Below are 13,740 nucleotides of genomic sequence, written 5' to 3'. Positions count from 1 at the left end.
TGGAGAACACAAAGGGCACCCCAGGGCAGAGTCCCAGGAACCCCACTAGGCACCTGTTACAGATTGAACTGCCCCCCCACAAAAGATATGCTGGAGTCCTAACCCCGGGACCTCAGAATGGAATTTTATTTGGAAGAGAGGGTCTTTACAGAGGTAATCAAGTTGCAGTGAGGTCACTAAGCGTGGGTCCTAATCGAATTTGAGTGGTGTCTTTATAAAAAGGGGAAAATCTGGCCCCAGAGAGAGATCCACTTAGGGAAGAACACAGGGGAATGTGGGAGTAGAGATCTGGTGCTGCCCCGTCGAGCCAAGGAATGCCAAAGATGGCCAGCAAGCCAGCAGAAGCCCAGAGAGGGGCAGAACAGATTCTCCCTCCCGATGCTTGACCTAGGGTTTCTGGCCTCCACAACGGTGAGCCTCTCCAGTTCTGCTGCTGAAGCCTCCCGTCTGCGGACCGTCCTCCCAGCAGTCCTAGCAAGGGAACACAGCTCCCGCCCACCCACAGAAACCAGCTGCCTCAAGGCCACCGATGACAGGTGTTTCCCAAAGGAGGAGCGGGAGACCTGGGGGGCTCGGCGGGACTGGCCGACACAGCACTAAGGTTTGATGCCAGCGGGAACACCCCAGATTCCAGCCCTGGCCCAGCCAAACCCTTACCCCTTTCGTCACACCAACCCTTACAAATGTCTCTCCTCGAGCACTCTGTTTGAGGCACGGAACCGACTGTCTCCCCAGAGACAAAGGCCCTCCCTTGGCAGAGGTTAGGAGGGATAATGCCGGTTTCAGCTTAGCGTGCCCAGACCCCGTCCCTGTCACAGTCCCGAGAGCAACAAGGTGGCAAGTGGGGACTCAGGGGTCAACTGGCCAGGCCTACCCTGTGTCTGAAACTATTTGAATGCGATGTCAACATCTCAAAGCCAGGACATTTCTGAATCAAGGCAAAATTTCCAGTCTCTTGAGGTCCTGGGCACTCCAACAGCACCTGGTCTGTATTCTCTCCCGGCAAGAATTCACTGCAGCTTTGGACAGGAAATACAGTTGCCTGCGTACCACTACCACCACCCTCACCTCCTCCCCGCCCCCACCTCCCTCGCCTCCCCAACACCAAGGACAGGCTGAGTGCACGGGTCACACGCCTGCCTCCTTTTCCCACAGCTCCCGCCCTATCTCACCCCTCCAAGCCCTGCTCGGAGATGCATCAGATGTCTGTGCTAAACAGGGCACACATCAGGGGTCACCTGCTCCAACCACTTCAATTCACCAATGAGGAAAAATGAACCTTCAGGCAGATTTACTGATTTGCCCCAAGTTAAACAGTGGTTCCAGGAAAAGCTAAAACCGGTCTGAGTTTTTCAAGAAGGGGCTAAAAATTACAACCACAGCCTTGCAAGGTCCATGTACTGGATCCTAGATCAAGTCCGGGCTAGGCAAAATCCCTAACAAAGGGGAGCATACGGCCCATTCCTTGGACTTCCCAAGACCTCAACCTGCTTGAGAGGGGAGCACGAAGACATGAGATCTTAGGAGGGTCAGAAAAGAAAAGCATAGGATTTGGAGATATCAGCCTGATTTAACATGTGAGAGCCATGGCTTTGCGTTTCTTGTTTACGGATCAACTCCAGGACCTAGAACTTTCCAGAACACTGCTGACACTCAGTAAATACTGGCTAGAGCCATTTGTTTCTATCACTCATCCCAAGGCTGCTCAGAAGTTTTCTTTAGTTGGCTCAGAATCTATGTTCCTTTACACCAATAACAGCAGACTGATTTACATCTGGGAAACCATTCTTTCTTGTGGAAAGGGGACTCCACGAAACTTGTCTGTACCATCAACTTCAGGGATTCCCATATGACTTGAGCCTGATTAATGAGGTATGAATTAGGGCGCCTGGGTGGCTCAGTGGGTTAAGCCGCTGCCTTCGGCTCAGGTCATGATCTCAGGGTCCTGGGATCGAGTCCCGCATCGGGCTCTCTGCTCAGCAGGGAGCCTGCTTCCTCCTCTCTCTCTGCCTTCCTCTCTGCCTACTTGTGATCTCTCTCTGTCGAATAAATAAATAAAAAAATCTTTAAAAAAAAAAAAAAAATGAGGTATGAATTACTCTGGTCAAGAGATCTGATACAAGAGTAGACGTGTGACTCAGGTCGGTCCATCTCTTTCTAGGACTTGGCTTAAGGATTGAGAATGTCTCTTTCTGTGAAACTTGGAGCAATAAGGATGTATTTCTAGAGTTATTGGGGGCTGGGAAAAACCCTGCCCTAGAATGAAGTCAACAGAGAAGAGAAGCAACAGACAGAGAAGAACTGAGGCCCAGAGACACTGTCCGAGTACAGGATCCAGCCATGCCTGAAGCCCATATATACCAGAAGCTTTTAACTACATGATCCCATTTGTGCTTGTTAGTTTGTGATTGGTTTTCTGTCATTTACAACCCAGGGTCCTGACTGACAGAAGACACAGAGCCGATTGACAGAAAAGCCTCTCCACTAAACTCCCTATCAGATCAACACTTCCCTGCACCATAAGGCTCTCAACCAGACCAAAGTGCCAGGCAGCCGCAGGTCTCCCGGTGACCCACACAGCCTTCACCTTGACACTGAAGCAAAAACAGAACTTCCAAAGACTTTCTTTTTCTTTTTTCTCCTCTTTAATCTTAAAGAAAAAAAAAAAAAAATCAAGGCTGGGGAAAGGAAGGGCCAATGAACAGGACAGAGTGAAGTGAAGATAGTGACCAGACCTTTGATACAAGAAATGTATCAGGGCGGCAGTGGCCATGTCAGCGTTAGATAGCAGCCAGGCCCCTGCAGCTCTTGCCAAGTGCCAGGCTCTGTTCTGAGCACTTTGCATCTATCATCTCATTTAACTGTCAGAACAACTTTAAGAGTCAGGTACGCTTAACATGCTTATTTCACTGATGAGAAACTGAGGCAGAGTCGGAGTCACTTGCCCACAATCACACAGCGCTTTGGGAAAGCACAGGTGTAAAGGCCCCTGGATTTGGGGGGACATGGTGATGAAGTGCATGTCCCTTCTCCTGCACACAGCAAATGCTCCCTTGAACGGACGCTGTTGCCAGGAAAGCACCTCCATGGCTAGCAAGTTCAAGTCCCTCATCTGGCTTGAATTTATATTAAAACAAAATCTTTATCTCTAACCTCACCGTGCTAACTTTACTCTTTCCATCTTCTGCTCTAACTGTTGTCCACGTGCATCACTTTTCACAAGACTTAAATAAAGCAAAGCGTCCTTGGGGCACCTGGGGGGCTCAGTGATTTAAGCCGCTGCCTTCGCCTCAGGTCATGATCTCAGAGTCCTGGGATCGGGTCCCACATCGGGCTCTCTGCTCGGCAGGGAGCCTGCTTCCCTCTCTCTCTCTCTGCTTGCCTCTCCATCTACTTGTGATTTCTCTCTGTCAAATAAATAAATAAATAATCTTTAAAAAAAAAAAAAAAAAGAATTTCACATCCTTGCTTACATGTACCCAAAGAATGTGTGCACACTCCCAAGGCTTTCATCACCGGCACAGGGCTGCCCATGGAGTTGCTCAGACCCACAGACGTGAGGTGGCCTCCACAAGGGAGCCCAGCAGGTCCCAGACTAGGCCAGGGTGAGAACCAGAGGTTCTGACTCCTGCAGCCTCATGTCCCCTGGGGGACAGGACACTTACAGAGCAAGGAGCTCCAGTGTCTTCCTTGGAGGTTACTGTTTGGTTAATAAGGAAGTACGGAGTGGGGGAAGCCCCCCGCATTCATGCAGTCAAGCATCTAAAAGCCAGGTGCACCCCAGTGGCCCCCCATCTTGAACAGAAGGAAGTGTGAGTGGGTGGGTGGGTGTGAAGCAGGTGTGTGTGGGGGGCTACCTGGAAAGGGAGGCAGGAACCACCCCCACCCCCCCCCCCCGCAATCTTTCAGGGAACCAAAGGAAGAGGCAGAGAAAGGACTGGAATTTGAGTTTGTAATGAAAAGAAGTAACAATCTGAAACAAATGAAGAAGTAACTCAGACGCCAACATTCTGCAGCCTGGCAGGTGGGAGACGGAGGGGGACCAGACACCCCAGCTCTTCCCTCCCTCTGCAGCCTCCCCGCACAAAGCACCCCAGCCAGGGGCCAGGAGGGGCTGGGAACCGGCTCTGCCTCTGAGGAACCAATCCTGTCCCCTACACCTGGACACAGAACCTGGTAGAATTGTCTGAAATGAATCTAAATAAAATCCCTTTCCATCAGGATCCTCAAAGGCAAAAATCCTCATGCACTTATAAAAACCCCGGATGGATGCGTTCTCTCTTCCATGCCCTGCCCCCACCCAAACCACCGGGTTCCCCGTTTAAACTTCCCCAGCAGAGGCTTATCTCAGACACCACCCTCGATGCCCCTCCCCCCACCCATTCACCGCCTACCTCCAGCCCCTGTGGGCAGAGGGGCCAGACCTTGGCCTGCGGAGGGATGAGGGGGCATCTCTTCCTGGGGCCATCCTCTCTCCTCTCCAGGTTGAGATTAGCATTTTTATCTCTGCAACTGCCATCTCTCAACTATTTACAGAAGCCAACGGGATAAAAAGAGACAACATAAAAATAGTTGCTCAGCAGCCTTCAGGATGGGGTGGGGGTGGGGGTACAACAGGCTTTTAGAATTTTCTTTCTCTCCTTTTCAAAGGGGAAGTTGCTAGAATTGTTTATCTTTCCCAAAGCACTCCCGTAAGAGTTCACAGACCACTCATTTGGGAGCTCTCCGGGCCCAGGGACCAGGTGCCGGTGTCCCTCAGCTCCCAGGACAGGGCTTGTCACTAGCCCCCCAAAAAGTGTGGGCTCAGTTCAGTGACATATCATCAGGGTTCCAGAGCCAGTGCTAAGTGAAACACAGCGCCTTGCTCTACCCTGTTTCCATCCGGCCTTCCAAAAAACATGAGCCAGTCAAAAAAAAAAAAAAACAAACAAAACTTGGCTTTTCTCTATGCTTAAAATGTTTCATAATCGAAGAAAAAAGTTCAGCAGCACCACTACCAAAACGACAGAAACAGAAAACACGGGCAGCTGAAATCACTCCTTCCCCATTTTGGTCATGAACGTCCCCCGGTAGGGAATGCTGGGGCATTCCTCACAAGCGACAGCGCCCACCTCCTCTGAAATATACCCAATTTTTCGCTGTGTTGAGGAAGGGATCCAATCAGAGAAGAAAGGAATCTTAAAATCTTATTTTTCAGAGAGTAAAAAATCATACCCTCCTGAAGAGGGATTCTATTCTAGGAGAAAATGGGCATCATCTGCCATCATATGGAGGTCAAGGTAAACTCGAGAGCTCAGGATTAGAAGGTATGCGAGGAAATTAGACAACTCCCAGGGGCCTGGACCTTGATTTTCTCATCTGTAAAATGGAGCTGCTGCAGCCCAGCCAGGGGGTGACTCTGGAGTCCATCCTCTATATGAACGTTGGCTCACAGACAGTGTTCCCAAAGACCCTGTTCTCCCCTCCTCTCTGTGTTCTACCTACTCAACTGTCAAAGGGAAGGAGCTACGGGACTGCTCTTTTCTGGGCTTCCTCCCAGCTCCGGGTTCACTAGGCTTCTGATTTCCTCCATGGCAGGCATTTCTGGCCAAGCTGTCAGGAGACGGCGCTGACTCCACGCCTGGCCACAGGGTTAGGGCTCCATCTGTCTGGGGAGGCTTTCTCTACTTTGTGGATTTACTTACCTGGAAAAAGTCTCACAAAAATACATGCCAAAAGATGACATGTGGGCCTGCGTCTAACAAATCACCGTGATTGAAGAAATGGAACCGAATGAAATTCACACTCTCCCTGAAAAATCACACGGCACCCCTGTGCATTGAGCGTGGAGGCACCGGGCTTTGGGAGGAAGCAGGATTCTTGTGGCGGAGCTGGAGGGGGCCCGAGATGGAGGGAGTCCTGAAAACCCTGTTCCTGGTAACTGTTCCCCAACTGAATTCCAAGACCCTTCCCTCCACTACCTTCTGTCTGCCAACAGAGTGACAAAGTAACATCCCAGGCCCAGAGGTTCCTTAACTGGGCTCTGAGGAAGCAGAGGTACGCACGAAGTGGCCGTAAGAAACCCTCATAGTGGAAACCACCCAGGGTCCACCAACTGATGAATGGGTAAACAAGATGGAGTCTATCCATACAAGGGAATACTACTCAGCCACAGAAGAGAAGCACCCACATACTTTCCAGCATGGGTGAACCTCGGAAACATTTCGCTCCAAGAAAGACAAGCCAGCCACGAAAGGTCACATATTAACAGGTCCAGAAGGGAACCAGCACAGCTGAAAGAAGAAAAGGCCATTCCAGGAGAGGAATGCGATTTCCTTCACTTCCAAGAAAGAAGGCGCAGAAATGAGGGAGAGGGCCAAGGCGGCACCCCGCAGCCAGGCCTGCCTTAACCCCACCCTCCCCACCCCCCAGGATCCTGTAGCTCAAAGGGGAGGAGCTGACTGGGAGAGCAAAACATCCAGGGAAAAATAGCAACGCAAGGCCCTCTTCGGACCCAAAGGACAATCTGAAACAGCATTTGCCCCAAATCTCCAGGATCAGGAAAGGAAGCAAAAACTCAAGGCTTCCCAGTTACCAGAAGGTGGGATGAAGAAAGCAAGGTTGCAATTGACCCTAACCAAGTTCAAGTACTCTGCCTGTCGGAGCCCTTCCGTTAAATGAGTTCATGATGGGATGAGGACGACTCTGCAACCCACATTAAAATCTGAGCCAAACGCCTTGAAAATAGGCTTGGCTGCCCCACCCAGCAGCCCATCTTGGATACAGGTTGAGGTTCTCAAGGAGCAAACTCCTGGGTGACTGCACAAAGTTCCCACTGCTAGGTCAAGACCCTTCCCCTCCCACTCCCATACAATCTCTCTCTCTATTTCTCTCTCTTTTTTTTTTTTTGAAGATTTTATTTATTTATTTGACAAAGATCACCAAGTAGGCAAAGAGGCAGGCAGAGAGAGAGGAAGAAGCAGGCTCCCCGCTGAGCAGAGCCCGATGTGGGGCTCCTGGGATCATGACCTGAGCCAAAGGCAGAGGCTTTAAACCACTGAGCCATCCAGGTGCCCCTCTCTCTCTCTCTCTTTTTTTTTTTAGCCCATCCCTTAAGACTTAGCACAAACACCACCTCTTTCTGGGAGCCTCCTGGATTCATACCAGCAAGAAGAGATTTCTCCAGAAACTCCATCGCCCTCTGCTTCCTTCATTCCCAGCACACTTACTCCTCCTGGTGTGTTTCAACACAGACACTCCTGGCATTCAGGGCAGGGCAATTCTTCATGCCTGGCATGGATCTGGCCTGCTTGCCGGACATTTGGCATCCTTGGCTCCTGCCTACCAAAGCCAGAAGTGCTCAGCATCACTTTGACAACCAAAAGTCACCAGGCACTTTTCCAAATGCTTGCCAAGAAGGTGTAACTGCCCCTGGTGAGAGTTATTGCAGAGTTATTGGTGAATATATTCGGCCACTAGCCCACTAACAACCTGGGAGCAAAGACAAGTCAATACGCATCAGTATCATGCCCGCTTAGCTCTGTGTCCTCCTAAGGTGGTTTAGTAAACAATTCTGGGTCCCTCAAAAAGCTGAGGACAGCCTTGCAAGGGACCCTGCTATAAAAGAGGTGGTAAAGTGCATAAGGCTCAAGGGACTGACAGGCCTGGGTTGGCTGTGTGACCCTGGGCAAGCTGCTTAACCTCCCTGATCCCTCTATAGAATGCGGCTAACTCCAAGAAACACGGCAGGATTGTTTCCTGACCTCCTCATCTCTACAATGGGAGTAAACATTTCTGCCTCTAGGATTTTGGTAGGCATTAAATGAGATAATAAATGCAACACATAGCACAGTGTTTGGAGGCTCATCAAATGATGGCTATTACTTTGTATGACAAAAATACACTGTGCTCTCACTAGGCATAGCTGCTTTCTACATAGGAAGGGCTTAAATTGAGCAATCTGGAAGGAGGTGCCAGGGCTCACCACAGAGCTGCATCTGCATAGCACGAACACTGTTTATTCTTAAATTGCATGTTTTTGTGGGGTGGTTTGGGAGGCGGGGGGGGGCTCACTCCCCCAAAACCCTCCCCTTGTTGCTGTCCCTACCTCCCCGAGAACATGGCAGCCTATGGGGACAGAGAGCTATCCTCTTCTCTCCCCCCTGGGGGCAGGGCTAGGAGAGGGGGTGTGGTAAATGACCAGTACCACTCTAGGGGACATGAAGTTTCTATCTCTAGGACTGCAGGGACTTCCAGATTAAAGTTACCTTTAAGGAAGTGGACACTACATGTCCCACCTCAAGCCAGCGAGCCCCTCTCTTCCTGAGCGCACTGAGTTCCCAGCCCCCTCCCCAAACGGTATCCCTCCACCCCAAAGTTCTGATGGAGACAGGAGAGGCTAAGGTGCAACCTCGCTAAGGCCAAGTGAGAGCAGCAGAGCGGCTGGCAGAGCTGTGAAAACATCCCGCTTCCCAAACTGGGCAGCGCAGAGGTGGGGGGAGCCAGGAGGAGCTCGAGGCTGGACAGGGTGGCATTCCTGGCATCAAGACCCAATGCTTACGGGGCTGGGCCCAGACTCCCCGCGTCCCCAACATTCAAGCAGAGGGTGCCGGTGAAGGCACCTCTCCGCACTGAGTGCTGCGGACCCGAGGTAAATTTAGGTCAAAAGGACCAGCCAGCGAGGTGCCGGAGGGCGGAGGCAGAGGGCCAACTAAGAGAGGCAAAGGTCCCCAGGCCCCGCAACTGCTGATCCAGGGTCCTGCCCCCTGCAGTCGGCCCCACCCACCAGGGCCTGGGTTTGCCCCCAAGACAAGAGGGGTGCGGGGGTGGGGTGCTCAGAGGCCGGCGGCCCTCTCTTTCCCTGCACTCTGTAGCTTTCCCCACCTGTCAAACGCGAGAGGGTGGGCCTAGGCCGCCTCCAAGATCCTTGACTGCCCCGGCCCCGGTGACATCGGTTCCAAACTCCGGGACCGCCCCTGCCACCCCCAGCCGGGCGCGGCCCGGCCAAGGAGGCCACTCCAAGGCCCCAGGCGCTCCGAGGACGCGGGGGAAGGGGCGCCCGGGGGCCGAGTCCCCCCACGTGGCGGGGCGTGGGGCGCCGCACGTGGGGTCCTCTCCACGGAGGGAACCTGGTGCCGGCCTCAGGGCTTTGTCTGCAGCCCCAGCAGCTGTCCCCCGCCCCGACAGGGCGAGGGCGCCCGGGGCTGCAGCGCCGTGTCCCCGGCCCGCGGCCCCGCTCCCGTCAGCTCACCTGGGCTCCGCGCCGCCGCCGCCGCCGCCGCCGCCCGCCGCCGCCGCCTCCCGCGCTCAGCGCCCCCGGCTCGGCTCTGCCGGGCTCAGCGCGGCCGCGCGCTCCTCTCCGCGGCCCCGGCCGGCGCGCAGGGGGTGGGGCGGGGGCGGGAGGAGCCGCCGGGTCCCGGCTGGGGCGCGACGACGCCGCGGGCTGCGCGGGGATTGGCCGCGGCCGCTGGAAACCCGGGCGCGGAGCCGCCCTCGGCGCGCCCCCGCCGGCTCGGCCCCGCGCCGGGGAGGGAGGGGAGGCGGGAGCCGGTGGAGACGAAAGTAGCGGCGAGGCGGCGGGGTGGAGAAAGGAAAGGAAAGGGGAGGAGGCGAAGGCTAGGGGAAGTGATGTGGGGCCGGGAGCGGCCGCCGGAGGCCGCCGAGCCGGGAGGACGGGAGAGACCCGGCGCGCGCCGGGGCGCGGGCTGCTGCGCGGCAACTTTGCCTCCGCCCGCGGCGCGCACCTGCCCCGGTTCTCGGCGCCGCGGCTGCGGCACCCTCGGGCAGGCCGGACGCGCCGGCAGCGCTCGCTTTGTTTGGCCAAACGCGGGGACTGCAGGGCGGCGGCTGAGTCGCGGAAAGTTCCCCAAGCCTGCGGGACAGCCGGGGTCCCGCCTAGCGGCCGGGCTTCCGTCCCAGGGCTGCTGCCTCTGCACCAGGCGCCGGGCGGGGAATGCGGCCTAGATTTCGGGTCTCCACCCATTCGGGGAAACCCCTTTCCTCACCCGCCTCCCCGCTGACCACTACTCCGGGCCCGCCCTAAAGGCTGCGGAGCGGTGTTCCTTTCCCACCCCCCACTCCACCCGGATGTACCAAACTACACGAACCCCAGTGAAGTTCTGGCTTGTCCCCAGGACTACTTAGATGCTCTTTGTGGAATACATCTTCTTTTTAACAAGCATCCTGCCCCTTTGGGGCGCCCTCCTTTGCTGGCGCCTTAAGAATGTGTTTAGTCCCCCAGCTGGGTAACGGTATTGCAGGGGGAGGGAGAGAGGGACCTCAAAGGCTGCCTGACCCGCCGACCTTAGATGGTTTCGAAACCCAGTCCTGATCCTAAAGGTACCCAGTCGGTGTATCGCTGACCCTGCCAAGAAGCCAAAAGGGATTCGAGTCCAGAGGGGAGTCAGGGGCCAAAGCAATTAAAAGTTCAAAGTCCTCTTGTACTGGGTGGATTTCCAGTCCCCTTCAGTTTATTTAGTATTTCCATGCTGCAGGGGTGCTCACCGACAATGCGGAGCTTTCAACCAGATGACCACAATTTTCTGATGTGACTCATCACGCATGCTTTTTTTTGTTGTTAATAGTAAAGCCCGAAAACAACCTTCCTCAATGTTCATGGGGGGGGGGTGGATAAACAAAAGGTATATTGGCCATTTCATGGAATACTATGCAATAGTTCGAAGGAGTATGTACATTCGCTCTATTTGTACACACACGTGGGAAGATCCCCAAACCAGAATGCTGAGTAAAGGAGCAAGTTGAAATATACAATACGATGTATAATTAGTGTTTTAAAACCCCCACATAGGGGTTCCCCGGGTGGCTCAGTGGGTGGAGGGTCCTGGGATGGAGCCCCACATCCAGCTCTCTGCTCAGCAGGGAGCCTGCTTCCTCCTCTTGCTCTGCCTGCCTCTCTGCCTACTTGTGATCTCTCTCTCTCAAATAAATAAATAAAATGCTTTAATAAATAAATAAATAGGCTTTCTCATTCATGGACACATGCTTAGCCTTTTTAAAAAAGGTCAGTGGGGATTGAGTGTAAATTAAATTCATGACAGTCTGCCACAAAGACAGAAGTAGGGCCAGAGAACAAGGACAGGGAGCATAATATTTTGTGGCATGTGAAAATTATATGAAATTTAACTTTCAGTGTCTGCAAATAAGACTTTTATTGGAACGCAGCCACACCCATTAATTTGTCTGTGCCTGCTAGGAAGGCAGAGCTGAGAAGTTGCAACCACACGGCTTATAAGTAAAAGGCACTTTTACTTATAAATGAATTCAGCAAATGCTGAAATGTTAAGTCAGTTCCGAATGGTGGATGCATAGTTCTGTGTTTTTCCATATTTTGCTATTTTCTCCCCCCAAAATATGTATTGGGACTGATGGGGAACATTTTGATCATTTCTGACTCTATGTCAGGGGTCAGCAAACTTTTTCTGCAAACGTCCAGGTAGTAATTATTTTAGACTTTGAAACCATAAGCCATGTGGTTGCAACTTCTCAGCTCTGCCTTCCTAGCAGGCACAGACAAATGAATGGGTGTGGCTGCGTTCCAATAAAAGTCTTATTTGCAGACACTGAAAGTTAAATTTCATATAATTTTCACATGCCACAAAATATTATTGTTTTGATTTCTCTTCAACTATTTAAAAATGCCATAACCATTCTTAGTTAGCAGGACATATAAAAAACAGGTGGCATGCCAGATTCAACCCGTGTGAGCAACGATTTGGCAACCCCTGCTTTACTAAAGAAACCAAAATAGATATTGGTTGATGTCTCTTCCTGTTACTTGTTAAAATATACTATTCTGTATGTTACTAAACTGTCTATGTTTTATTATTTCTTAAGGTTTTATTTGAGAAAGAGAGTGAGAGAGCATGAGAGCAGAGAGGGTCAGAGGGTAAAGCAGACTCTCTGCTGAGCAGGAGCCCGATGTGGGGCTCGATGTGGGGCTTGATCCTGGGATTCCAGGATCATGACCTGAGCAGAAGGCAGATGCTTAAATGACTGGGCCACCTATGTGCCCCAGTCTATGTTTTATTAAAATGCTATCGTTAGCAGGCAGAAATTTAGGTATACACACACACTACTGTGTAAAGGTAGAGGCCAATTATGTGAGAAAGGCAAGAAAGTGCCCATTCCGCCTGGGTGGCTCAGTAGGTTAAAGCCTCTGCCTTCGGCTCGGGTCGTGATCTCGGGGTCCTGGGATCGAGTCCCGCATCGGGCTCTCTGCTCAGCAGGGAGCCTGCTTCCCTCCTCTCTCTGCCTGCCTCTCTGCCTACTTGTGATCTGTCTCTGTCAAAGAAATAAATAAAATTTTAAAAATTTAAAAAAAAAAGAAAGAAAGTGCCTATTCACATTAAACTCTGGCCTAAGATACACTTCTTTCTGGAAGAATTTCCTGAAATGTTATGATCCAGGCCCTCCTTGGCCTCTGCCCTCTCTGACCTCCTATAGCAAAGGAGTGTTACCACGGATTTCAGTCTCCAGGCTGTCTCTATCCTTTCCTTTTCACTAATGGGTTCTGATTTGCCAGTAGAGCTATTAATTCCTGGAGTATAGATAGCACTGCATCTGAAACATCTGTTTACCTTCAGCATTGGGGTTGAAAGCACTGACTTTGGAATCAAGAAAGACCTAGTGCAAATTCCAGCTTTGCTAGTGAAGAGGTCTCTGGCCTTGGCCTTGGACAGGGACTCTGGTTTCATCAGCTGTCAAATGAAGATAACCAGCTTTGTTCACAGGTTCAGTGAGGTTTAAATACAACAATGTGTGTAAAGGGGGCGCCTGGGTGACTTAGTAGGTTAAAGCCTCTACCTTTGGCTCAGGTCATGATCTCAGGGTCCTGGGATCAAACCCCATATAGGGCTCTCTGCTCAGCGGGGAGCCTGCTTCCTCCTTTCTCTCTGCCTGCCTCTCTGCCTGCTTGTAATCTCTGTCAAATAAATAAATAAAATCTTTAAAAAAAAATAAAAATTTTAGGGGTGCCTGGGTGGCTCAGTGGGTTAAGCCTCTGCCTTCAGCTCAGGTCATGACCTCGGGGTCCTAGGATTGAGGCTCTCTGCTCAGTCGGGAGCCTGCTTCCTCCTCTCTCTCTCTCTCTCTCTCTCTCTGCCTACTTGTGATCTCTGTCAAATAAATAAATAAAATCTTTAAAAAAATAAAAAATTTTTAAAACTCTCCCTTAAAAAATAACGTATGTAAAGTTAATGGCTCAGTATGTGACACATAAGTGCTCAGAAGTACTACTAATGTACTTAGTACAGCTGGGGCACCTGGGATCAAGCCCCGCATCAGGCTCCCTGCTCAGTAGGAAGCCTGCTTCTCCTTCTCCCACTTCCCCTGCTTGTATTCCCTCTCTCTAGCTGTGTCTCTGTCAAATAAATTTTAAAAATCTTTAAAAATATATATGTATACATACTTAGTACAAGGCTAAAAATCCCATTGTTTATGTGCCTTCCTTATTAAAGTGAATTAACCAAAGCAGAGGACATCGTAATTGCCTTTCGTTAACATTTGGCCTTCCTTATGATAGGAATCATCCCACTGAAGAAAACCATTTTCTTCTTAGAGATATGAAAATAAAAATTGGCTTTGCTTTTTGGGTTTTCTCCTCTAAGAACACTAGAAAAACCTGTTCTAGGCAAACCGATCTTGTTGTCTTGACAACCCAGATTGCCAAGAAAATAAGTAAACAAAGCATCTGAATCTTATTTTTAAGAAAACTTGGGACAGTACAAGGGAGGGGCTGAAAAC

General features: G+C 51.5%; 1 protein-coding gene across 1 annotated transcript in view; it reads right to left on the bottom strand.

Annotated features, from left to right (window-relative positions):
- CAMKK2 (calcium/calmodulin dependent protein kinase kinase 2) overlaps nt 1–9,323 on the bottom strand; it is a 47,356-nt gene extending 38,033 nt beyond the window's left edge. Inside the window, exon 1 of the mRNA XM_045073701.1 lies at nt 9,230–9,323. The gene's annotated coding sequence lies outside the window, so the exon portion shown is untranslated. The remainder of the gene's footprint in view (nt 1–9,229) is intronic.
- Between the last annotated feature and the right edge of the window lie 4,417 nt (nt 9,324–13,740).

Source organism: Mustela putorius, unplaced genomic scaffold (assembly GCF_011764305.1).
Source record: "Mustela putorius furo isolate JIRA1106 unplaced genomic scaffold, ASM1176430v1.1 tig00537248_pilon_pilon_pilon, whole genome shotgun sequence".
In the NCBI taxonomy this organism is placed as follows: Eukaryota; Metazoa; Chordata; class Mammalia; order Carnivora; family Mustelidae; genus Mustela; species Mustela putorius.
The sequence above is the reverse complement of the archived record's forward strand: the minus strand, read 5'-3'. Positions and strand labels throughout refer to the sequence as shown.